The sequence below is a fragment of the Dermacentor andersoni genome, chromosome 5 (assembly GCF_023375885.2).
Source record: "Dermacentor andersoni chromosome 5, qqDerAnde1_hic_scaffold, whole genome shotgun sequence".
NCBI classification, from domain to species: domain Eukaryota; kingdom Metazoa; phylum Arthropoda; class Arachnida; order Ixodida; family Ixodidae; genus Dermacentor; species Dermacentor andersoni.
Genome location: NC_092818.1, coordinates 161,783,913 through 161,807,215, shown reverse-complemented (window position 1 = coordinate 161,807,215; position 23,303 = coordinate 161,783,913). Strand labels below are relative to the sequence as shown.

The following is a 23,303-nucleotide window of genomic DNA, read 5'->3' as shown; positions in this document are numbered from 1 at the left end:
AATATTGAAGTAGCAGAGTTGAGAACAACAAGAGATCAGACGAAAGTGACTTGAAGTAAAACGTTTTAGTTTTATATAAATGGCAATCAAACGAAGACTGCCGAAATCGCGTTTTCACAGGTTTATGGCCCGAGACAATTTTGTTTTCACATAACCGCGTTTCAGCATATGTTTCTTTTATAATGCGCTGACTTCAACGATTTTCTGATCAACAAAAAACGTGATCTGCATGACAGCATCAATACTTTAGCGGCCAAAGCTCGCTGTAGTGCATTGTTAAAATATAAATGCTATTATAAGCTCATACATTATAAATCCCATATATTATGAGTCCTATAGATATCAAATGTCAGAATAACATACACGTGGCGGCGGCATTAGGATGGGCGCCCAATGCAAGAGCTCTCGTGTGCTGGTCACACGTCGTGCACATTCAAGAACCCCAGGCGGTCAAAATTATTGAGAAGCCCTCAACTACTGCGTGCCTCATAACCGGGTTGGAGTTTTGGCCCATAAAACACCAGAATCGAGTTTTTTTTAACGTGAACACGTCTAAAGCCGTTGCAATTTTTTAATGAAATTGACTTTTTCAACTGCAGCATGACGCACATAAATGCCTTCTTTTTTCTAGTCTCATTAAGGAAACTACGTGTTCACCTCTGGAGTAAGCGAACCGCCCGCTTTGGGCGAAGAAAGAGCTCTTTCACGCTGATTCTCGAAATAAACGTTTACTTTCTTTCTCTACACCTCCTAAGTCGAACTTGCTTCCACATGCAACCTGGTCACGAAAATTCGTTCGAGAGGTTTTCGAGCAGCCTTACGGCTGGTTTTACCGCGAAATAATATGGTTCACTTTTCGCGAAGGTAATGCAAGTAAGAGAGAGAGAAAAAACATGGAGATGTAGGTGACAAACATGGAGTCCTGTAGGTGACAAAAAAAATAACGAAAGGAAACATACAAGATAGTGTTCATGCGTACAGCTTAAACACGGCAAAGGAAAAACAAAAGAAAAGCAAATCTCGCTTTTAAATAGACATACAGAAGGGTCGCCGACGTAATCCGTGCCTTTCCTCTCGATATGAAAAGCTTCCAAAAGTTCGCTTGCACTACAGTTGCTTTGCTTCTGAACAGAGTCGTTCTGTTCGCTTTTTTTTTCGATACTACGGCTTCAAGTATAGGCCAACTTGCACAAAGAAAAGTTATTATGAAGGTCGAAGGTGCGCATTATGCTTTGCGCACTTCAGAACATGCCTGATTCACTGCAGCAATGAGATACAATGGCAATGCACCATCTGTGCTATAACACCAAGAAAGGTCATTGATTATCTATCTATCTATCTATCTATCTATCTATCTATCTATCTATCTATCTATCTATCTATCTATCTATCTATCTATCTATCTATCTATCTATCTATCTATCTATCTATCTATCTATCTATCTATCTATCATCTATCTATCTATCTATCTATCTATCTATCTATCTATCTATCTATCTATCTATCTATCTATCTATCTATCTATCTATCTATCTATCTATCTATCTATCTATCTATCTATCTATCTATCTATCTATCTATCTAAGCTTATTTGACTATCACTAACGATGAAATACTATAATAAAAGAACAGTCTGTATGAAAGATACATCAAAGGATCCTTTGCTAGAAAGACTTGGCGCCATACAGATGCTGAAGCACGAATGTGGCAAGTCTTTCTGTTTCTTTTTTTTTCTTTTTTTTTTTGAGGGTAAGGAAGTTCTTCAAAATGTGGTCACAGCGTAAAGGGGACGCTTTATGCTCTCAAAATTCTTATTGGTAGATCGGGCGTGTTCTAAAGTGACAACTTAATAACAAACGCAGTAAATAAGAAAAATTAGAAAAATTATGCTAGAACTATGCGGAGAGCCGAAGCCCCCGAGGCATCGTCGGAGTGAAAGCACTCGAGGACACTCCACGCATCGCTCCTTCGGAACAATACGTCTAGGACAGTAAAGGCTAATTAGCGCTCGTGCTCATACTTTTTGGTCACCTGGTTGTGTTGCTTTCTTGCTGGTTCCAGCTCTTGCTGGAGTGAAATTTAATTAACGTCCGGTCCTCCCTTTTGTAAGGTGTTTCCCTTACAGGCGCCTTTACCATCAAAGAAAACAGGACCGCCGCGACAAAATGAGTTTAGCAGGCGACAGCGGAGCAAGAAGCGCTGTTACAGTTTCTTCTCAACCAAGCGTGGACTCGATACAGTAAACTACATGTTCTTCACATGAAAATATGTCTGAATGGACTTAAAGTGGCAAGTTTGGGTCTCTCTTGCACATGGTGCCGCTGACTTTGTTCGCGTTCTTGCTCATTGGTGGCCGTTTCAAGAGCACGTTGGTGAACTTGCGCTTGCGAGGCGCAGGTAATACGCGACTTTATGAGGCCTCTGCGCTTGCTGCGGCGCTGCCTTCTGGCGCCACCTAGCATGTACTCGGCGAAAGACGGCTGTTCACTACAAGATGTTACTGCTCACCTTTGCATCTCATCCAACGTTTCTTTCCCTTGTTTATTTTTATTTTGGTTAGATAATTGACACGCGAGAGGTTTCATGTAAGTTGTCACGAACCGGTACAAATAAAAAGCAAAACTTGCTATATATATATATATATATATATATATATATATATATATATATATATATATATATATATATATTGTTACGCCCACAAAAGGCGTTACTTTGAAGCCGGGTAGAGTTAGAAGCGATGGCCTTGGTCAACTGAGCGCCTGTCGAGATTCAGCCAGCCAGCCACACGTCGTCGTCCTCGTTCACTACCCTCCAGTGCCCCCGCATACTCTTTTTTGAGGCGTGAACCCACTATGCACCTAAGCGCGTCACATTCGTGAACCCACTATGCACCTAAGAGCGTCACATTTCCCTCCGCGCAGACGAAGCCCGCCGGGCAAGTCAAACAGGCTGTCGAGAAATAAAGGGCTTTAAACGGGCGACATGCGAAAGTTCAGTCTTTGTTGACCGTCGGCCATTTGATGTGAGACGTGCTATGCGGTAGGTTAATTCGCTGATGCGCTCCGTAATAACATAGGGTCCAACATAGTGGGCCAGCAGTTTTTCACATAGTCCACGCTTCCTGGTTGGTTTCCAGAGCAACACTAAATCACCGGGGTCATATATCACGTGTCGGCGTCGGCGGTCGCAGCGTGCCTTCGAGCGGTCTTGTGAAACAAGAGTGCGTAACGAAGCAAGTCGTCGGGCTTCTTCAGCAAGACAGACTGTCTCTGATATACAAAGATTATCGTGGCTGGAAAACGGGAAGATAGTGTCTAGTGTATAACGAGGCGGACGAGCGTAGAGAAGAAAGAAGGGACTGTAGCCCGTAACTTCATGCTTTGAGGTGTTAAATGCGTACGTAATGAAAGGTAGCACGCTGTCCCAGTTCTTATGATCTGACTCGACATACATGGACAGCATGTTAGTAAGAGTTCTGTTCGTGCGTTCCGTAAGGCCATTTGTTTGGGGATGATACGGGGTGGAATGTCGAAACCTTGAAGCACATAGACGAAGCATCTCTTCGACCACGTCTGCAGTGAACTGCCGCCCACGATCGCTGATGATGACTCTGGGAGGTCCATGTCGGAGAATGACAAAACGCAGCAGAAAAATACACACTTCGGTTGCAGTAGCCGATGGTATTGCAGCTGTCTCACAGTAGCGTGTCAAGTGATCGGCACACACGATAATCCAGCGATTCCCATCGGATGAACGCGGGAAAGGACCGAGGAGGTCGATGCCAACTTGCTCAAAGGGAGAGCTGGGGGGTGGCACTGGATGGAGTTGACCAGGAGGAGCACTCGTCGGACGCTTATAACGTTGACACTCGCTGCAGCTGGACACATACTGGGCGGTCGTCTGGCGCATTTTAGGCCAGTAGAACCTTTCTTGGAGGCGGTAGAGAGTTCGCGCAGAACCCAAATGTCCAGATGTTGGATCGTCATGCATAGCGCGCAAGACGGAGACACGGAGACTCTCCGGGACCACCAGAAGATATCGTGGGCCTGTAGTAGAATAGTTCTTTTTGTAAAGAACCCCATCACGAACACAGAAACGAGTGGATGGTGCTGATTGCCTTGCAGTAATGAGCAGTGGTTCTAAAGTTCTGTCTTTTTGTTGCTCGACCTTGAAGGTATTTATATCAGGAAATCCCGGCTCCAGTGATGCGATATAGCAGTCGAAGTTGTCCGCGTCGCAGTCCGTCGTTGGAAGCGGCATGCGCGAGAGGCAGTCAGCGTCGGCGTGTCGGCGGCCGCTTTTATAAGAAACCGTAAAGTTATATTCTTGTAAACGGAGTGTCCAACGCGCAAGCCGGCCCGACGGATCACGGAGATTAACCAGCCAGCAGAGAGAATGATGGTCTGTCACCACAGTGAAGGGGCGCCCGTACAGGTACGACCGGAAGCGCTGTACTGCGAAAATAACTGCAAGACATTCTTGCTCTGTAACGGTGTAGTTACGCTCGGACTTACTTAAAGAACGACTCGCATAGGCGACGACGTGTTCTTTGGTGTCGACGCGTTGAATAAGGACGGCGCCGATGCCAATACCGCTAGCGTCCGTATGAACTTCTGTGGGAGCCGCGTGGTCGAAGTGTCGGAGAATGGGATGAGACGTCAGACGAGACTTTAGCTCACGAAAACTAGCTTCACATTCAGGAGTCCATTCAAAGGGAACGCCCTTCTGGAGGAGGCATGTCAGCGGATACGCGATGTTGGCAAATCCACGAATAAACCGGCGGAAGTACGAGCAAAGCCCTAGGAAACTGCGTAGCTCTTTTACATGGCGAGGTTGCTTGAAGGCTTCCACCGTAGCAGTCTTCGCTGGATCAGGTCGTATACCGTCCTTATCCACTAGGTGTCCCAGAACGAGTGTTTGGCGCTCTCCAAAATGACACTTCTTCGAGTTGAGCACCAAACCCGCTTTGTCCAAGCAGTCTAGCACAAGATCGAGACGTGCGTTGTGCTCACTGAACGTGCGCCCGAAAATCACTACATCATCTAGATAGCACATGCATACTTCCCACTTCAAACCACGCAGGATGTTGTCCATGAAGCGCTCGAAAGTTGCAGGCGCATTACAGAGCCCGAACGGCATCACATTAAATTCAAAAAGTCCATCTGGTGTTACAAATGCCGTTTTCTCCCTGTCTGCCTCGTGCATAGGAATCTGCCAGTACCCCGACCTCAAGTCAACAGACGAAAAGTAAGACGCTGATGAGAGGCAGTCGATAGCATCATCAATACGCGGAAGAGGATATACGTCCTTTTTAGTGATGGTGTTGAGGCGGCGGTAGTCAACACAAAATCGCCATGTACCATCTTTCTTTCTAACCAGGATCACTGGCGCTGCCCACGGACTACAGGATTCTTGGATTACATTCTTATTTAGCATTTCGTGGACTTGGTCATTGATCACCTTGCGTTCCGATGGTGAGACTCTGTATGGTTTCTGCCGCAGCGGTTGGGCAGATCCCGTATCGATGCGATGGTGTATACGAGAAGGAGGAAACAATGGTGGTCCCTCTTGCTGGGAGAAGTCAAACAGTCGGGCATGTTTTAGCAGAATATTCGCCACTTCGTGACGCTGCTTAGTGCTGAGCGACTTGTTTACCATAGTCAGAAATGAGGAGTGCGCCGCAGGGCAGACATTAGCGAAATGGCGCTCATCCGCAGAATCAAGGGCCTCTGTAAGGATGGCGAGCGATAGCACGTGATCTTCATGGTAGGCGGCAAGTTTCAGACCCTGTGGTAGTATTGCAGGTTCGCTCGAACAGTTTACGGCCCATAATTTGGTGCATCCCTGAACAACTGACAGCGTGCAATACGGTATCAGTACATTCCTCTTGATGCAACTCAGGTGAACGGGCTCCACGGTAGCGTCAAACGTTCCGTCGGTGGTGGGGAAACAGGCGACTGAAACACACGTTGCGGATAACGGAGGCACAACTGTATCCCGGGATACACAAAGCACACTTTCACGATACGGTGGGGCTTCCATAAAGGCCGCAGCAAAGCTCGTACCTACACTGATTTCACCCGTTTTGCAGTCGACGGTGGCACCACACAGTTTCAAAAAATCAAGACCCAGGATTACGTCATGCGTAGAATGAGGTAGAACAGCGAACTCCGCGTTAAATATTTGACCACCCAAGGTAACGTCTACATTACACACGCCCACAGGATACAACAACTCCCCACTCACTCCGCGAAACGTATCGGCACGGTCCCAGCGAAACATCACCTTTCGTCCTAGGAGGCTTTTGAACGCAAGACTCATCACTGAAACGGTTGCTCCCGTGTCCACTAAGGCCATGGATGAAACCCCGTCAATTAATACAAACACCTTATTCTTAAACATACAAATGGTTGGAGGTATCTCTGTCGATATCGAAGATTGTCCAGCGACCTCACCTCCAACGGCCGCGCTGGCTAGTTTTCCGGAGGTGGCGACGGGTATCGACGCCGCGGAGAGGGCGACCGGCTTACACGAGGAGCGGGTGGTGGTGTCAAGCTGCGATCGGATGCTGGAGAACGGTTCCGTAGCGTCTCCGGGTGCTGGTGAGGCAAGCTCCCTAAATATGTGTGCGAGGGCGAATATGTTTCGCCCAGAGGAGCGCGGTACCGCCTAGACATCGTCGATCGGTCGAACCTCGGTGGTTGGCGGCGATTGCAGTACCTGGCAATGTGACCCAAGTCGCCACAGCTATAGCACACAGGTAAACGACGATCGATGAACTGCCCTTCGAAGCGCTCAGCCGTGGGGGGTCGTGTAGCAGAGCGGAGCGGCTGAGCCTGCTGCACAGGAGGAACGGTCGGTCTGCGTGCAAACCTGCTGGGGCGAGGGTGTTCTGCTGGTCGGTGTTCGGGCGTAAATGTGTCCTCACGTGGCCATGGAGCACCTCTGTGGTTGACGTCTGTGACACATACCGCCGGTTGCCAGGAAGCGCAGGGTGCGGCAGGCGCCATGTGTTGCGGGTAATAAGCGTCAGGTTGTCGTATGACGTCGCGCGCAAGTTCCTGGTGCCGCAGCAGTTCTTCACGCACGATCTGCCGTATAGTAGACGAAAGATCGGCAGACGGGCTCTCATCGACGCTGGCAATGGTTGTCACATTCGCCAGGCGTCCAAACTTTGGCACAATGCGACGTGTTTTCAACGTCTCAAACGTACGGCAATGACGCACGACATCTGATACGGAATCAACGTGTTCCCGACTTATGAGGAAATTGTATACATCTTCTGCAATTCCTTTGAGGAGATGTCCGACTCTGTCTTCCTCGGACATCTGCGGATTTACGATTTTGCACAGCTTGAGGATTTCCTCTATGTAAATAGTGCATGTTTCTCCAGGAGCTTGAGCTCTTTGGGCAAGTGTCCTCTCGGCGCGTTTCTGTTTGGCGTGGGTGTCGCCAAAACACTTCTTAATTTCCTCGACAAAGTGCTCCCACGTTGTTAGGGAGTCTTCGTGGTTTTCATACCACATCAGCGCTGTCTCACTCAGAAAGAGTGCAACATATTCAAGCTGAGTGACAGAATCCCAACGGTTGTAGCGGCTCACCCTTGCGTAGTGCATCAGCCACTCGTCGACGTCTTCGCCCACTTTTCCCGCGAACGAGCGTGGTTCCATGTAGTGCCGCAAAGGTCCAACTGGCGCTGACCTTTGAGAAGGTGAAACTACTGCTGGCATTTGTCCACCTCCGTCCTGAGCCATAGGGAAGGTCGTTGGCAAGAGACCGGCAAGACGACGGCTCCGGCGAAGTTCTAGGTGTTGCGACTCCGTGGTACGTTCTGTCGTACCCCGCACCTCCACCACTCTGTTACGCCCACAAAAGGCGTTACTTTGAAGCCGGGTAGAGTTAGAAGCGATGGCCTTGGTCAACTGAGCGCCTGTCGAGATTCAGCCAGCCAGCCACACGTCGTCGTCCTCGTTCACTACCCTCCAGTGCCCCCGCATACTCTTTTTTGAGGCGTGAACCCACTATGCACCTAAGCGCGTCACATTCGTGAACCCACTATGCACCTAAGAGCGTCACAATATATATATATATATATATATATATATATATATATATATATATATATATATATGCCGAGTTCTCGAATAGAATAAGAATATCTCCAATAGCATAAGGGCAACACTGGACTTCAGTCAACGAAGGGAACAGGCTGGCTTCAGGAAGGGATACTCTGCAATGGATCACATCCATGTCATCAATCAGGTTATCGAGAAATCCACAGAGTACAATAAGCCTCTCTATATGGCTTTCATAGATTACGAAAAGGCATGTGATTCAGTAGAGATACCAGCAGTCATAGAGGCATTACATAATCAAGGAGTACAGAACGCTTACGTAAATACCTTGGAAAATATCTAAAGAGGTTCTACAGCTACCTTAATTCTACATAAGAAAAGCAGGAAGATACCCATAAAGAAAGGGGCCAGACACAATCTCTCCCATGCTATTCACTGCGTGCTTAGAAGAAGTATTCAAGCTATTAAACTGGGAAGGCTTAGGAGTAAAGATTGATGGCGAATATCTCAGCAACCTTCGGTTTGCCGATGACATTGTTCTATTCAGCAACAATGCAGACGAGTTACAACATATGATTGACGACCTTAACAGAGAGAGTGTAAGAGTGGGGTTGAAGATTAATATGCAGAATACAAAGATAATGATAAATAGCCGGGCTAAGGAACAAGAGTTCAAGATCGCCAGTCTGCCTCTAGAGTCTGTGAAGGAGTAGGTTTACCTAGGTCAATTAATCACAGGGAACCCTGATCATGAGAAGGAAATTCACGGAATAAAAATGGCTTAGATCGCATACGGCAGATATTGCCAGATCCTGACTGGAAGCCTACCATCATCATTGAAAACGAAGGTGTACAATCAGTGCATTTTACCAGTGCTGACACATGGGGCAGAGACTTAGAGACTGCAAAGAAGCTTGAGAACAAGTTAAGGACCACGCAAAGAGCGATGGAACGAAGATTGCTAGGCATAACGTGAAGAGACAAAGAGAGCTTGTTCGGATCAGAGAGCAAACGGGTATAGACGATATCCTAATTAACATTAAGAAGAAAAAATGGAGCTGGGCAGGTCATGTAATGCGCCGGTTAGATAACTGTTGGACCATTAGGATTACAGAATGGGTACCAAAAGAAGTAAAACGCAACCGAGGACGACAAAAGACTAGGTGGAGCGATGAAATTAGGAAATTCGTGGGCGCTAGTTGGAATCGGTTGGTGCAGGACAGCGGTAATTGGAGATCGCAGGGGGAGGCCTTCGTCCTGCAGTGGACATAGAACATGATGATGACGATGATGATGACGATGACGACGATGACGACAACGACGACGACGACGATGATGATGATGATGATGATGTGGCGAGTAATGGTTTGTGTAGTTACACATATCGGAGGCTTATAGGGCACGCAAAAGGCTTCAGGAAGGAGGCTTGACGGACCAGCGCAAACAGTAATTAAACGGTAAAGTAAAACGATGGCGTTCTGTGCGTAGCTCATAGAAAACAACGAGCGATGGAATACTTTGTTTCTATCTTCTTTTGAGATGATTATTCTTACCTTCCTTAGTCGTTGCTCGTGTCCCTGAATATTCGAACAGCTGGCACTTCGGTCCTCTATCTTCCAAGGATCTGATAAACAACACCAACTACGGAAAGCGATAACCACTTATGTGTCATCATTGAGGGCTGCCTAGGCAGTGCGCAACAGGCGTCTTGTGGAAGCGCATGCGACTTCCTCCAAGGCCACGCCTAGCAAACAAACGAAGTAGACCTATAATTCACGCAAGTGGGCCTCCAGCCTTTATCGACCTTTAGGGGTTTCTCTGCCTATCTGTCACAGACCACGTGCCTTAACTGAGGGACGCGTGTAGCAACATACCCAATCACTCGTACACTCTGGAGCGACACAAAAGTGACGGTCCTCCAGTATACGCGCCGTGTACACCGACTAGAACCTGCATCCACTGCGTGGTTATTGCTCTCTGATACCGCAACGGTTTCCGTACGACTACTGTGCGTACTTACCGGCTGTGGTTGATTGGCGGCTTTGGTGCTGCGCTGCTAAGCACGAAGTCGCAAGATCGAATCCCGCGGCCTCGATGGACGGATGGGCGGATGGTCGGACGGATGGTCGGACGGATGGTCGGACGGATGGTCGGATGGATGGTCGGACGGATGGTCGGATGGTCGGATGGTCGGACGGACGGACGGACGGACGGACGGATAGACGGACGGATAGATAGATAGATAGATAGATAGATAGATAGATAGATAGATAGATAGATAGATAGATAGATAGATAGATAGATAGATAGATAGATAGATAGATAGATAGATAGATAGATAGATAGATAGATAGATAGATAGATAGATAGATAGATAGATAGATAGATAGATAGATAGATAGATAGATAGATAGATAGATAGAGTGCGCTTCGATGTTTGGCGTCCTGTGGTCTGGAGTTGCGCCATGGACCTGAACTCAGTGAGGCGTATGTAAAACCGCAGCTTCGAAACCGCGTATTTGCAGGTTGACCGGTTTCACAGGCATCAGTGGCTCTGCGCCGCAAACAAGACGCGTGCGCGAGTCTGTGGTAGTCAGTTTCTGCGGAAAACGTGGTAACCGAAACTCTTCGAGCATGCGAAAACGATGGGCGTACAAGCGCCGACGAACTTTACAACTCGCTCTTAATTATTTTCCTGTCCTTTTCTTTTCACACGTCGAACAAAAGTTGGAAGTTCTTGAGCACGACTTTGCTAAACTCATTCACCATCATTTTTTATTATATATATTGTTTGGCTGCTTCCGGGAGAAAAGTTAACGTTCCGTTGCACAAGAATGAACAAAGGCATGCATGGCTAAAGTGTGCGCTAGAGATCTTGCACGCTTTTCCAAACAGTATAGAGCCTCCTTTAGAACAACGATGATCCATTCGCCGACGGTGGTATCGCCCGGCGTTGATACAGTATCAGTCAAGCTAAGCTCGACAAGCATGACTGCTTTACTGCTCGTAATTAGGCAACTAAGCGGCTTAAAAATAATAACTGAAAGTAACGCTCAGAAAGGAGATGCTGCTATTAGGCAGCTTTAGAGCTGCGGAGAAAGCACTTTTAACTGATGTTGAGGAAAGCCATTGTGATTGACATTTTTGCTCATCACCACGATACAACAAAGATTGAAGATTACATAAATAGCTCCGTAAATGCTTACACTGTCGCTGCAATAGCTTTAATATTTACTATTTGTCTTTCCTCGGCATGCAAGAATTATTATTATTATTATTATTATTATTATTATTATTATTATTATTATTATTATTATTATTATTATTATTATTATTATTATTATTATTATTGTGGTGGTGGTGGTGGTGATAAACTTTATTGAAAGGGGGAAGGGTAAAGAGGGACGTGGCTGAGGGTTAGGGCTCAAGTAAGGCCCTGGGCCTGCTTGGCCTTTTCCGCCCAGTCCACCAGTTCAAGTTGTCGGTCGACGTCCCCGGAACTTAGCCAGGCTGAGCAAGCTGGCAACTTTCACCAGATGCGGTGCGACGTAGGTCTACTCCTCAAGTAGAAGGTATACAAAAAAGAGAAAGATAGAAGATAAGATGAAGGGAAGAAAAGAGGCAAGGAAGAACAACATAACAGATCACGGACACTTAAGCAAAACAATGGCAAATATCTGAGTACTGCAGTAAACACAGAAAGCATATTACCATCGATCGCACTAGTTAGAAAAGAATTATAAAAATATACGTCGGAGGTCCCGTTACTTGCAAAAAAAAAAAAGAGAGAGAGAGAGAGAGAGAGAGAAAGTGCGCTACAGAGAGTTTGTCAAGTAAGTCTTGTCAAGGAAAGTAAGGAGGATGCGATCAACCTGGTCGCGTCGAGGCGCACCTCTCCTGTGCAGGCGTTCCTCGAGGGCCGCACACCGTAGACCAAGAAGATAGTCCCTCCGTAGCACAAGGAAAGTTGGACACTCCAATATCAGGTAACTGCATATGCGGAAGTGAGGCAACCAACAAGCATACCAACGTTAAACTTCTCATATACTGCAGAAAATATCTCTTAACACCGTCGCTGAGGTTTCGTCTTATCCCTTTTTAAACAAAAATGTTTCCGCATGGACAATTCCGAAAGTACGTCGCCTGTGGAATAGTACGCCACGACCGCAGCATCGGCCTTCCTTTCTCAAAAATTTCGCGTAAAAAACACCCATGCAAATGAATTTGTCACGTGAACATACTTCCATTTCTTTGCCTTAGTTTCGCGAATACCACCAAAAAAGCGAGAACATCCAGTTCCATTTCTCATTTTATTTCATTATAATAAACGTCCAGCCATTTTCCATACTGAGCGCTTATCCAAGGTAATTAATATTTGGCTCATATCGCGCCGAAGGGTCACAACCTTCCTGCGCGTTTGGTTTGGTTATGAAATCGCTTATTTAAACTCAAGGACATCTGCGCTATATTGCGACAGGTAATTGCAATTACGGAGTTCCACCTGGCTCTGCGATATTGTCATCGTGTCTGAAAGGAAGTCCAGCTCCTTTCCCTCTATACACGCGATGCTAAAAGTGAGGGAAGCACCGGTGCGCGTTTTAATTAACGTCGCCGCCATATTAAAGTCCGCGTTCGGCGCTTTGCACACGGCCGTAAAATGCTTGATATTTGATACTTGAATTTGATGTTTTGATTTTGGCTGACCTCTGATTCATTTGGGATCTATTTAGGTTTGACCTGTCAGTGTGACGTAGGCAATGTTTTCGGTGGCTGTCGACTCTCTGCGCGCCGTTTACTTCGCCCCGTTTGCTCTCGGGTGAAAATGCCACCCCGTCAGTGATTGGAGTGAGCAGACGTGTTTATAGCGCGTATCTGCGCTGTGCACGTGAACGCGGGCGTGCGCATATGCATCGGAAACTGGACTCAAAATCCAGCGCTTCACAGTCCTCTGAACCGACTAGAGATTTGTGGAGCTATTCTGAGAGCGTGATTACATTTGCGTACGTATACTCAAGTGTCTTCCGCAGCTAGGATACGCAGACTGCAACACTCAAGCGCACGCAAAAATAACCGCTTATCAAACAGCGATGATATATGCATCGGTTACGGGCCTCTGTCCAACCATCCATTTTGACGATGGGTTTAATCTTCGAAACTGTTTTTTTTCAGCATTGCCACCACTGCCTAAGTGTCCTTTTTTTTCCCTCCTTTTTGATACCCCTTTGTCTCTTTCACCAGAACGTACAAGGTTGTCAACCGGAGCCACCATAAGTTTAACTTCTCTGTCCTTACTTTTATCCCTGCTTCTCTCTCTCTGCCTCTTTCCACGGCCTTTGCAACAGAGCTTCCTGTGCGCGTGAGCAGTACAGAAGCGGCGCTTGCATCGCCAACCTAATTACTTGTTCCTGCCGCGTCGTCCTGAGTATACATATATACTGGTTAAGCAAGTATGTTTGCGCTGACGTGGCGAGAGGCCTTTGTTGCCTGGGGAGCTTAGATCAACTAAATTTATTTGTCATTGTGGTGCACAGGCGGACGCCTTTGCAGCAAACTGCTGATTCCTGTGGCAACCAGTAAACGGGCCGTCAAATTGAGTTAACATCAGCACATGGCTTGGGCCCAAAATATAAGCTTACATGCCATGAAAAACGCACAGTAGTCAAGGACTTCAAGATTTTCCGTGTAGTTAACACTTCGTAAGCGCGTTACTACGTTGTTGTTTGGTGCCTCCAGGTAAACAATGTGTTTTCACAAGTGCAACAAAAATATATATATTGTAGTTGCACATGTGCGCAGGGTATGTGTCGATCTTGAGCGGAATGGATGAATAAATTATATTTTCAAAATTGCTAGTGGCTTACGAAGGAGGCAACTAAAATGAACTCTCACTAAAGCGGTGCACGTGCTTCGATGGGGTGGAAAAGAAACTCCTACCTGTTTCGTAGTCATATGATTCTGTGTGGTGTTATACTGTAACCGCTCCATTGTCTAAACCGTCATAAGCATTGATTTCTGAACCTGACCACGTTTTTCGTGTTGTAGAGCCAGCTGCAAGCAAAGCCACGAGGAGGTTCCCTTTTTTTCCCCACAGAAGTGAATGCATATGTAACGCTAAACAAGAGATCATTTTAGAAACTAAGCAGGTGTCAGATTCTGAGCTAAATAACAAACATAAATACTGACAAGTGACGGAGTCCAGCGTTCTGGACGGTGTTCTCTAGTTCCTTTCTTCTCGTTTCTTCGGTAATGAAACCACCGTTAGCTTTATTGCCTTAGGTTGCGCAATATGTGAAGCTCACTCTTTCTCACCCGCAGTAGTATAGTATAACTTATATAGCTCATTTTCAGTTTTATTGTTTGACGTCCATTTAGTCCCTGAATGCGCAATGGCGCGAAGAAACATGCAAGCGTGATTTTGACTACATAAGAAAATGCATTAAACCTTAGCACACTTCATGGCACTTGCTGTCTGCCAATCTTTATGTTGCCCAACAAATTGAATGTGAACCAGGGGTGTCGCAGGCTTTCTTACAAGTTTTCACGTAAGGTTGTTGGAGAAGATCCATGCAAAGAAGCTCTTCGGCGGTAAACATCTCAATTGCAATCCCTATATAATACTGACGCACACGTATTCTTGATAGCCGTGTAATAGCATATGACACATAGTTGGGACCCGTTCGTGTTCTGTCAGAGACGTTTCTGAAGTTGGGAAACAACAACCAAGGGGAAGCATAACAGCGAACACTGGTCACATGCATTGCTCGCAGTCGTGGGCTACCACTTTGCAGGTTCGCTTCGCAGTGCTCATTATGACGACGGTGAGAGAAAGGCTGTCACGAGACGCCAAAGCGGACGTATAGCGTGACACGAGGCAATATCGTCCTAAACGAGCCCTGTATCCAGTCACGCAAAGGTACGCTCATCGCGTCGCAGCCAAACACGATTAGGTCATCCACGCGTGAAACTGCGATGCCCTTTTCCATCCTGTGAGATCTGAAGCCGTGATTGCTTCTTTGCGTGTACTATCAAATATCGGAATACAAATATTTCCTGTCCCGTTTTTTTCCCCAAATATTTGCTTGTGTGTTTCACTACCTCCGTATGCAAGATCCCGATACCTATGTGATCGTGGAAACCGAAGGCATGGTTTATTATGATAGGCGTCCTCGGCCCTGTTATGCGCATAATAGTTGCTTGTGCCGTAACGAAATGTCGTTCGCTGAGGCTGTTTCCACTCGCGCGACAAACACCCTTGTATACGCGTGATTCCTCATTGCGTAAATGCAGTAGCACGTTAAGTTCAGCCGTACGTTGCTAACCGGTGCAAATGAAGTTGGGATACTCACCTGGTAAAGCACGTTGTTGGGCTACTTGGTGCACTGTATTTAAGAACAAACAAGCAAAAAAACAGACGCACACAGGAAACATACAAGAAGACAGGAAACCAGCTTCTTTCCTGGCTTCTTGCATGTTTCCTGTGTGCGTCTTTCTTGGCGTTTTTCTTAAGTACACTCACCTGGATCGCCGCTCGCTTGCGGATAATGTACACAATGCGTCCCGGGCTAGGACGAATTTTTCTTCAGCTGCGAAACTTTTTTTCTGATAAACTCCAAGGGGATCCCTGTGTAGCTTCGCGCTACAGTGGGGGGGGGGGGGGGGGGGGGGGAATTTTTCCTGTCGTGAACCTTCCTCCACATTGCTGGTTTCCGCGGTGCTGATTTACCAGATAATGCAGTTGTTTTCTCAAGACAACGAATTCTGTTTGCGTTCATTTTGCGTTTATTCGGTCTCGACACAGACGAGAAGAGTGCACTCCGGCAAAGCGTGCACTTTGTGATTCATGCATGCTGATGAAATCTAATGTTTGACGGCAACCCGATCGATTGACCAGGAAAATGCATGTTCTCCAAAGAGGGGAAGATAAGCGCCTACCGGACGTGATATAAATTTAACGACGTTTAATGATGCTCTGCGCATGCAGACCATAATGCCCAGTTGAATAGAAACGACGGGGCATTTCCGACGATGTGTGCTCGCGGCTTGCGTCATGTTTGCTGAAGCGTACTTAAATACGCTGTTCCATTTACATAGCTTTTTTTCTGTATTTTTTTACTAACAACTAGGATCGCGCATGGGAGCCGAAATGTCATTACCTTTACTACATATTGTTGGGTGCTTATCTTCGCTTTTTTAGTCATCGTGCACCCTATGTGAACGCAGCGTGAAAAGTGAAATTCTCACTCAAGCACAATATGACCCCTTAACAGAAGTCCGCCTTTCTTACTCATTTGCAGAATCATAAGGCTGCAGTGGGAATAAAAAGGTTGCAAGGGCAGTGCAAAGTCTAATCAAGATATCGCTCATAACAGCTCGTTTTTAGTTCAATAGTTCCGCATCAATCTTCATTCAAGAGACTGAGTTCACTGATTCCAATAGTTCTTTCGAGGCACCTAGTTCGCCGAGTTCAATAGTTACGCACAATACTTCATTCAACGCACCTAGTTTGCTGGTCTAAAAATATCGGAATGTCGAAGTAAGGTTTTACAAAAGCAAACTATGTTGAAGGAGCAATGACAGTTTGCCAAACTTCGCTACAGTTTTGCAATGATCACGATTAGACGAGTAAATCAATAGAAACTGCTAGCTGTATTTCATATTTGCTTTTAGCAGGTATTCATACTGGTGATCTGCCTCAACAGGCATACCACGCATCTTTTAAATGACGGTAGCCAATATTTTGGAGTGTGCTGCGAAGGTAATATGAAAGTTACTTTCCCTGCCATGAGTAGTTCAGGCAATCAGATCATTTATTTTTCATTTAACGGCTCACCGTGGGGTCATGGAGGTCGTCAGATGAAATGGCCTAATGTTTCATTCACGAGACTTTAAAGAAGGACGCGCCCTTGTACGTAAAGGGTGCTTTTCATAACACTGTCAGAAATTATTTGAACTGCTCAGAAGCATCATAGCCCCAATCCAGGTCCACACAGATGTGTACATACAAATTTGTCCTTTATCTAAGTAAAAGTCACGTGACTTGGTATCTTCCTATTCTCGAATTAAAAAAAATATACTTCGTTTTCATCACTAAACTTTCCAGCTTCTTAGAGGCTTTTTTTTTTGTTTCTTTTTTTTCTTATTGCGATTGCATATACTGTGCCCACTGTGAGTATCGGGTCAGCAAAGTTTAAGCAATATTTCTTACGAGACTCTTCCGCGACAATGATGCGAGATTTTCTCAAGACAACGCGGAAACACTCCAAGTTTGCGCCGACAAGTACACGAGAAGTTCTCCAAGAACATCTAAGGAGAGAGAGGGGCGCAACAAATAAAGGAACGGAAGTTAATCAGAAGATCATCCAGCAGTTATCTACCAGATCAAATGGCTGGTTTCAGCAAACGTAGATGTACAATGGACTGCATCTTTGACTTTATAATGTTTGTCGACCACGAGATTAGCTGTGGGAACATTGCCGTTGCTGTGTTTATTGATGTTAAAAATGACTTTGACTCGGTCAGCCACCTTCATGTTCTACTTCGACTCTCAACGCTCGGAGTGCATGGCCGGGTTCTGAAATGGATCGCTAACTTCTTGAAAGACAGAAAGATATACATAAATACAAATGATGGACAAAGCGGTGCATACACCATAAACAAAGCAGTTCCGCAAGGAAGAGTATTAAGTCCACTTCTCTTCAGTGCAGCAATAGCAGGTTTAGCAGCAGTACTTCCAGCAGACATAAACATATATATGTATGCTGATGACATTTCCATGTCGAAATCGAAAAGGTCTCTAGAGTTTGTCAAGCATCGGCTGCAGGAAGCTCTAAGTGCAATAGGCGATTATTTAAGAGAACGGGGCATGCAGATATCTTATGCCAAATCAGCGGCTTCGCCCTTCGCAAGAAAAAAAAAACGTTAGAAATTTCGGTCTTTCGGACGCACGTCGTTACTAACAATAGCAGAATTAGTGACGATTCTCCAAGCCACTTATTTTATCGAAACACGTGAGACACCAACAAAGTTGGTAACTTGTACGGATTCCTTATAGGCTTTAGCATGTCTTGAAAGTATTGATGACAGCTAGCCACACGCACGAATAACATACGCAGCACTGCACAGTTTAACTCATGCTAATGAAAGAAAACATGTGATATTACAGTGGGTCCTGGGACATGCTGGTATAGCAAGCAACGAATTAGTGGACTCGTTGTCGAAATCGGCCCATAAAAATGCAGAAATTAAACTCGTCCCTCTGTCACTAATGGACACGAAATGCATATTGAGAGTGCTAAAGAAATACTTGTGTATGTCAACCTGGCTTAATGAAAATACTAAGGAATCAATTCCTTATGAAGTGGACCCTCAACTCAAGTACCAGCTGGATGTAGAACTTTCGAAAATTACCGGGACACTAATTCATCGACTGCGACTTGAGACATTATACACCAAACATTTCCTATGTCACATAAAACGGGCTTCTTACACGGCTTGCTCCTTTGGCCACGACGATGAGGATGTTCGCCATCTACTCTTCGAAAGCCCCATATAAGCGACGCAAAGACGGCAGCTAGAACAAGAGCTACACTCCATTGATCCTTACAGGCCTTTCTCACTCGCGAAATTGCTGGACTGATGGCCATCGGAAATAGCACAGCTAAAAGCATTCAACGCATTTGAACATTTTTACGAAGAGGCAAGCATCCTTAACAAGTACTAGATATGTGCACTGAATAGTCGCACGATGCTACTGTAACTTTCTTCTGTTATTTGTAACTATTAGCGCTTTTATTACGTGGTATACATTTTTTTTATTTTGTGCGTGCATTCCTTTAACTCTGTGTAATTCCTCATCTGTTTATATGCTCATCGCAGTCTACGTCACGGCCGCTTGTGTGCATTTGTGCATTTGTGACTTTGTTTACAAACTCATTGTGGTGCAATTGGCATTTGCCTTTTATATTTATGTGTTCATGGGTGTATAGGACTGTGTGCTGTGGATCTCTGGCCCTATGACGCGGTTTCCTCTCATTTTTCTACATATTTTTTTATTGCTCCGGTATGCGAAAAGGAGGTGACTCCATTTATAAGTGCGGTGACTTATATCGTTATATATAATGTTATAACTCACCTTATATAACATTATAAAATGACTACATTTCTTTCTTTCATTTTCATCTCAATAAAACAAAAGGCTCTGGCTTGCTACGTTAACGAGAAGGTGTATTAGATGAAATAAAGTAGAGCAACGCCAGGGTAAATAATATGGGTGCACCCAGGAAAAGAGACAAACATACACGATTGACAGCTACCGACATGCACAAAGGCTAGTGTTTAAAAAAAATCACATCGGTGTATTCCGCTCCGTGCTGACCTATTAGTTGAGGAGAAAGGCATTCCTTTTATTGCGATAACAATCCTATGGACACTCCCAGCGAAATATTGAGGTCGTCGTCGCCGTCTACGTCGCCATGAAGTTCCGTATATATTTAGATGCAGGTGAGCTGTATGATGTCATGCTATATCACATGCAGTATATGCGGGTTATGTCGCCAGATCATTCTATCACTAAAGTTGCCCCTACCACGTCTTAAATTCTTGACAAAATTCTTCTTCGTGAATATGAAAATGGCAGCCTACAAACAAAATTAATGTCATGAAACAAAATACTGATAGCGCATGCCGTTTATCTTAAATCTTCTCAGGTTTGAATATCAAAAGTGCGAAACAATAATATGGTTTGAAAACTGAAATTGATGTAATTTTATTGGCGCGGCTGGGCACTACCTCCTGGATCGGCTAAGGAAAGTGGTTTCGAACGTACCCGATACGGAAAAGTGGCGGTAAAGTCACTAAGAAAGACGTCTTTAACTAATAAACATAAATGAAATTGTCGAATAGGAGGATTCCGAGGAACCCTAGCACAACAACAGCTCGTTTTCACCTAGCTTACGTTTACTTCACTTCGTACTGCCACTACAGCTACTAGTCTTACACTTCCTGTAATATTCTAACACGTCGCTATCGTATTCGTGGCTTTGCTTTTATGGCAAAACTGTAATTATTTTATTTGTTTGTTGTCCATTGGTTTAATGGAATGTCATTAGCATTGTTGTCAATGTATTCAAGAGTTCAATTCTTTGACGAAAGGTATCTGTGTGAAGCTCGGCGCATTTATGCATCGCTGAGATCACGTCGCCCAGAGAGTACTCGTCCAGAGATAGGCGATGAAAAAGAAAGTCATTAGCATTGTTTAGTTACTCTATTTTTTTGCTTGTCCCTTGTGGTGATTTACGATTTCAGTTTTTATGAGCGTAAACGAGATGATGCGTGAAAAGCAACGTGCAAGCGTGTGGCTGACGTGCTGAACCATCTACCATTTTGCAGGTACAGCCTGTTTTGGACAGAAGCAGCTTTCGGAGCAAATTGGAACGTTAGCATACTGAACAAGGTGCATAATGGTTCCGGAAAACTGACGAGCCCGTGAGTAGCCGACGCTCTTTCTTTCACTGTTTCCCAATTACTCCAGCGTGACAGGCAAAAAGAAATTGGGCTATGAAAAAAAAAAAAAAACTGCCTCGACACAGATTAAGTGTGTCGACAGAAAGCGCAAGACCATTTTTTGAAGAAGGAACAACATCTTTTTTTTCACGCTTTGGGATAGGACCGTTCGAATAAACTCGTTGACACTGTGAATGAAGAAATACTGTGCCATAAAACATCATTTTCCTTCTCTGTAATAGAGATTTAAGCTGTTTTAGAGCCGAAGCAAGCCGGCCCATCTGGCTTTTAGCCTAGGTGGTATGCTCTTCGCTGGGAAGGCCAAGTTTGTGTGATGACTAAGTGCGTCTATGAACGCATTAACGCGCGCTTGTAGCCAGTTGATGGAGCGCTGTTTTTAACCCTCTGGTAATAACAACGAGAACAGGCCGTGTACGCGGAGGTAGAATCAAGAGCACTTCTGTGAAGAAAAGAATGTTGTCCTTTTAGACCGAGCGTGATAATTAATGGTGAATTCATTCGTACACAAGGAGTCGCAAAATTCATTCACATTCTATTTTCAGTAACCTTTGAGTGTGGTCCTTGTCTAAGCTGCCCTAGCCATCAGAAATCACGCGTTCATACCAGCAGTGCCACATACTCGCATATTTTGCTTAATCAGTTGGCTTAAATATCCTAGAGCAACACCTGGCTTAGAAGAGACATTGAATTAGGGGCACTCCGGTTTACTGTCTCTTACAAGCGATGGTTCTGCAACTTGCACCCGTGTCAGACTGAACATACAGGTGCGGTCACCGCAGCCGGTATCAAATCGTCAGTCTGGTACATAGCAACAGAACACATCAGCTTCTGAGACGCCGTGGTTTATCCTGCCTCATGACATCACACTTGCAGCGCCACCCTCACAACACAAGGCAATCTAAATGACTCGACCATAGCAGGAGCATCTGCAATGATTGACGAATGGTCACTTCACAGAAAGGGAAGAAAATCAGAAGTTAGTACACACTGATGCGCGTTAATTAAAAAAATCGAGAGCACTTGCATCACATCCCATCTTCAAAATATCGTGGATTTCTAACGTTTCTGAAGGAGAAGTTACATTTTTCCAGCAGTGCAAAAATACACATTCTCACAAAAGTTTTCTTAGTTGGTTTCTGACAAAAGCACGTCTTACATTTTTTTTTGTTGTTGTTGTTGTTGTTTTGTTTTAGCTATTACTTGCGAGAGGAGTCGTAAGGGGTCCCGCGCATGAAAACGAGCCGACAGCATGCGTCAGAACCTCTTAGTTGCTTCAAAACTATCCTTGTAAGCGGGCTTCTCCAAAATAACAATGTATGTGAGGAGTAGCCCACTTCAGTGATTACACTTGTTTACTGGCAACTGCCTGCCCATTTGATATATGTTTTTATGTGCCTGTCTGACCATGAAATGTGCAGTGACAACTGGTAAGCGTCGTCACAGAGGAATATCGATGTTTCAGCAAGTCTCGAGCTTGGACCCACCTGATCTTGAGAGCAGCACTTCGTAACCTTGCACCATAAGCTTGTTGAGAAAAAACTTGGAGGACGCTTCACCTTTAAGAGTGGAACGCGATAGCGTTATCGGGCCCCGTTGACGCTGACACCTACACCGGATATACTGCGACACGGAGCCAGATAGAAAACAATAGCGGGCCGATCCCTACGGCAGTGCAGGGCAGAGGCTGCAAGCAGTGACTCATCAATGGCTCATACTCCCGTAGGTACGGAAAAAGGGGGTTTGTGTTTGAGTTTCCGCGTAAGAAAATTGTTTTCTCGTATATTCAAATTACATTTCAACGCTATCATGTCCATATGTTGTGCGTAAGTCGGACTTTACAAATTTTTTGACACATTTTGCTTTGAGAAATTCAATTAATTCACTAACGTCTCTGCGCACCACGCGTAGGGCCTACGTGGTTGTGGGTCGGCATGATTGTTTCTGACGCACAACGTTACCGACGGCGGATGCCGACACCGTGTTTTCTGTGTATATCCACATCTCATAGCATCACTTCAAAATTATGTAATGTGTCTATGTCATATCATCACTGTACATAACCATTGTGTACACTGTATATATTGAACATCATTTTATACATGTGACGATTAGTTTATGTTTAACTGTGCTTTTCCGTGGGTATATGTTATATGTTAATGAGTGAGGACTCGGACACTACTTTGAGAACGTGATATGTATGCAATCCTTCGTTTCTTGTATATGTTATCGTCCTGGTGGAATTGTGCCGTGATTGTGACTCAGTGTTCGTATCGTCCCTTGTTTAAATAAACTTTTTCTACACATAGGGGGCCCTTAACGCTTTCACGTTAATACGTAATCTGACAAGAGTGTCTCAAATGGTGACCACGTGGGGTCATATTCACAGCGTGTTCCGTGGAGGCATCGGCGCATCTCTCCCACTCTGCATGGTATCTACAACATAATCGTCGGTGGAAGGCGTAGCGCATTGTAGCCTATTGAAGCTGCAGTTACATGTAAGTAGCTGCACACGCCGAAACCCAGACGCGGTGATTCCGCGCCGAGAATACGTCAAAAATGCATTTGACCTTGTTTTTTTTTTTTTTTTACATTCCACCTCCATAATTACTTAGTCGCTGCCCTAAATTGAACCCATCACTTCGTGCTCGCCAGTATAACAACTTTAACCACTCAGCCACCGCATCATGCGTTAGCTTTAGGCA

At 45.2% G+C, this 23,303-nt stretch overlaps 1 protein-coding gene across 2 annotated transcripts in view; it reads left to right on the top strand.

Annotated features, from left to right (window-relative positions):
- LOC126531521 (synaptic vesicle glycoprotein 2C-like) overlaps nucleotides 1–23,303 on the top strand; it is a 232,776-nt gene that overhangs the window by 139,872 nt on the left and 69,601 nt on the right. For both annotated transcript variants that reach the window (XM_050179066.3, XM_055071223.2), the window contains exon 3: nucleotides 20,467–20,562. The gene's annotated coding sequence lies outside the window, so the exon portion shown is untranslated. The remainder of the gene's footprint in view (nucleotides 1–20,466; nucleotides 20,563–23,303) is intronic.